Raw genomic sequence first — 3,896 nt, 5'->3', positions numbered from 1 at the left:
ATCATCATCATCATCATCATCATCATCATCACTGACAAAATATACTGTAACCAACAACAGCATCTCCTTTCAAAACAACAGGATCCCAGAGGTCACCGTGTCCGCCTCCACCTGTCCGATCACCAACTTCCAGCACCTGGACGGTCGGTGCTGTCCCCACGTGCTGCCCCCCCCCCCCAGCTCCTCTCACTCTAGACCATAAATTACACCTCAGGAGACCCGTCTGTTAAACTCCTGAAATTTGTAGACAGCAGTTATCAGTGATGAAGAGGTGGAGCAGCTGGCTGCCTGAGGAGCTGCAGATCCAGGCCTGTTCTCTGCACATCCATCACAGTCACGACTGCAGAGAAGATCACAGGTGGACCTGCTCACCATCCAGGACTTGTTCACCTCCAGACTCAGGAAGCAGACAGGAAATATCACCACAGACCCCCCCCCCCCCGGTCAACCCTGGTTCCAGCTGCTACTAAAACATCCACTTAACATGTTTACATCATCGGTTAAATAGAAATATACATATACTGTGAATATATGTGTATACATGCACATCCTGTACATAACCACCTACTGTTTATATAAAAATCTAATTACACTACCCACTGATGTTTATTTCAGCAGAGTCCTTGCGCTATCCCACATTTGCAGCTTGTGCAACGAGAAACCACTGGACACCAGAGTCAAACTCTTTGTTTACACAAACATACTGAAGCTGATTCTGATTATTCTTCTATGAGAAACTCAAGCCATTGGCCGGTTTCTAAAAAAATGTAACCAAACTCCAAAAGGTCTCAGATGTGTGTGACCCAGATACCCAACAGATACAGATACAGAACCTGAGGAATTAAAGTTGATGGTTGTCCGTGACGATCTAAGATCCTGTGAGTTCACGTTATTTTGATTTACAAAAACCAAAAGCCGGATGCTCCTGCAGTCCTTTGGCACTAAAATGCACGAATCCATATGTGTAATAGATTACGGTGAAACCTCTTACTGTAAACATCCAGCTGGACAGAAATAGAGTTCAGTTTGAATCACTGCCAGCGTTTTGACCCAGATGGTTGATCATAACACGTGAGCTGCAGCTTCACCTTCTAGATCTCTCTGGACCCAGTTGCATCTATTTACATCCTCAACCTGCTCTGCCTGCAACCCAGTCAACTCTTCTTTTGATTTTCACATTATTAACATTAAATTTATGTCTAATTCATGTCACAGTAAATAAACCTGACCGTGGCTCCTCAGTGATCTCATGGATGTGTCTTGTGGAGAGAAGAAGCTTGTTTCATCAGTGGTTTTTAACAGAGATGGAGGCGAACAGAGAATGAAAAGAACATAATTACAGATTAATTTGCGGTTGCCAGGTGCTGATGCGTGTGGGTCTTAATTCAAACTGGAAAATAAAGTGTTTGAGTGTGTGAGTGAGAAAAGAAGAGGGGTGGTAATCTAAGTACCAGGGGCCCTGACATTTTATTTTTAGACTTCGACCTCAGTTTGCCTGTGAATTAATCTGCTCTGAGCACTTAAGGCTTTACAAAGGAACGACACCTTCATCAAAGACGTGTTATCAACTACCAGCAGAGAGTCCAGTGGATGTTTTCCTGCTGTCACGAGGCTGTTGTCGTTATTTTCTAAAGTACAACTGTGACTTCTGAGAGAACCAATAACATATTGTTCCACATACAAATGAAAAACGGATGTTAGCCAACTGGATATTGGCATATTTTTCAACTTTAAACAGAGCAAGGTTGACTGTTGTCCGCTGTTTCCATTCTTTATGCTAAGCTAAGCTAATCCCCTCCTGGCTCAGGGTCCATACTTTGACATTAAACTCTCTGCAACAAAGTGAATCAGTGTTTTTCTCAAAATGCCCAACCATTCCTTTTAAACCTGTGTTTTTGCCTAGCCCGGAGCAACAGAAACAAGTTGTGATAACCACCTTTTAAACTGATACGATAAACTTATTCACCAACAATTGCCTTTTATACATCCAACATTTACAGAGCAACGTTAGCATTAATTTGGAATCATGTTTCCAACCACGTGATGAAATTTAAGTCAAATATTCCCTCTCCTCTAGCTGTTTGTGATCTCCACCAACTCCTGAGAGAAATATCTGGCTCTTTAGCTGCTAAACCCTCCACCATGGTCACCAGCTAGTAGAGATGGGCGATTAATCGAATTTTATGTTTGATTATGATTTTATCTTCCAACGATTATGAAAACAAGATAATCAAGATAAAACGATAATTGTGCCGCATTCATCCCTCCCTACAAAAACCATCCCCCCATCCACTACATGGTTATGTTTCTGCGTATGTTAGGAACATACGTAGAAGTGCGTCATCTTGAGCTGTTTTCAGAGACTTTCTATATATAGTCGGACCAGCCTTTACTTTCCTTGGAATCAGTTACTGACCGGAATATGATGTATATCGTTTACCAAAAAGTTGAATATGTTTTGGAGTTTTCAGTTTATTGGTGCAGTGCACTAAAACATATTTGATCCAATTTATATTTTTTACATTTTTATATTATATATTTAATTGTTTATAGATAGATAGATAGATAGATAGATAGATAGATAGATAGATAGATAGATAGATAGATAGATAGATAGATAATTGTGATCTCAATATTGATGAAAATAATCGTGATTATGATTTTTGCCAGTATCAAGCCAGCTACCAGCTAGTCACTAATTGTGTCTGTCTGCTGTTTGTTGTCAAGCCAGCAGTGTACAGTTGGTTTTAAGGGTTTAACACCTTCCTGCTGCAGCTGGAAATGATGCTATGAGAGCAGTGTGAGGGAACCATCAGCTGAGAGACGCTAAAACGATTCATACAACCGCAGAGTCCAGTCAGAATTTGTCACTATGAGCGACATCAGTAGTCATGTGAGCCATTGTTAATACAAAAATATTGATTATTGCCAATGAGACTATAGATCCTTAAAAATGACCATTCAGTCAACTTCACTGACGATCTAAACACACCTGAATATTAGCTGAATACAGCTTTACAGAGCTGCTGTTAAATGACAGGCTACTGAGGAGCCATAGTCAAGGTGTTTCTGTTATTTTGTCCACCACCTGTATCTGTATCTATACGGTCATGTGCACACATACAAAACACCACCCTGCATCCGCCCCCACCACGTCTATCACTTTGTGGCTGTAGCTGAATTCCATTGCTTATCTCATGAGGGTATTTATAGGTGCTGACCCACACAATATGTATGTGTGTGTGTGTGTGTGTGTTCGTGTGTGTGTGTGTGTGTTTTACAGCTATGGAGTGGAAAGAGAATGACTTACACCCCCTGCAGTATTATAATATCCCAACAGCAACTGGCTTCAACTGTTTCACATTGTTTCCATTGAACAGTTAAATAAGTATTACTATGAATTGCCACTTTATATGATGATACCATGAGACGTGTATTATTTGATACGTGGTTTCTGTTTTCTGCAGTCCATCAATGTTATTTCCAATGTCAAAAAATAATTAATTCATTAAAACTGGGAGATTTAATGGATTTAAAGTGGAGATGAAAGTGCAAGTGAAGGTTTTAAGATGCAAAAGTGCATTAAGTTACAAACTCCTTTTATTCAAACAAGCTGTCTATGCAATAAAATGAAATGTATTTTACCTCTTTCTCCTGCCTGATTTCTGCTCTTCTTCCTTTCCTTTGCTTTCTCAGCGTCTCTCTTTGGACTTTGTTCTATGTTCTTTCTTTTTCTTTGTTGCTGTTCTCTCACAGGTTCCTCTTTGCTTCGTCCCTCCGTCCTCTGTCAGAGTGCTGTGTGTGTGTGTGTGTGTGTGTGTGTGAATGAGAGAGCCAGTATCAGAGGGAAATCAAGGTCCCAACCAGAGCTGTGACGTATGATTCAAATGCCCCCC

General features: G+C 40.7%; 1 protein-coding gene across 1 annotated transcript in view; it reads right to left on the bottom strand.

The window, feature by feature from the left end:
* Positions 1–3,849, bottom strand: part of klhl43 (kelch-like family member 43) — a 15,416-nt gene extending 11,567 nt beyond the window's left edge. Inside the window, exon 1 of the mRNA XM_023394934.2 lies at positions 3,646–3,849. The gene's annotated coding sequence lies outside the window, so the exon portion shown is untranslated. The remainder of the gene's footprint in view (positions 1–3,645) is intronic.
* Between the last annotated feature and the right edge of the window lie 47 nt (positions 3,850–3,896).

This window comes from Seriola lalandi, unplaced genomic scaffold (assembly GCF_002814215.2).
Source record: "Seriola lalandi dorsalis isolate HSWRI2012SDOR001 ecotype SW California unplaced genomic scaffold, Sedor1 jcf7180002054954, whole genome shotgun sequence".
NCBI lineage: Eukaryota > Metazoa > Chordata > Actinopteri > Carangiformes > Carangidae > Seriola > Seriola lalandi.
The sequence above is the reverse complement of the archived record's forward strand: the minus strand, read 5'-3'. Positions and strand labels throughout refer to the sequence as shown.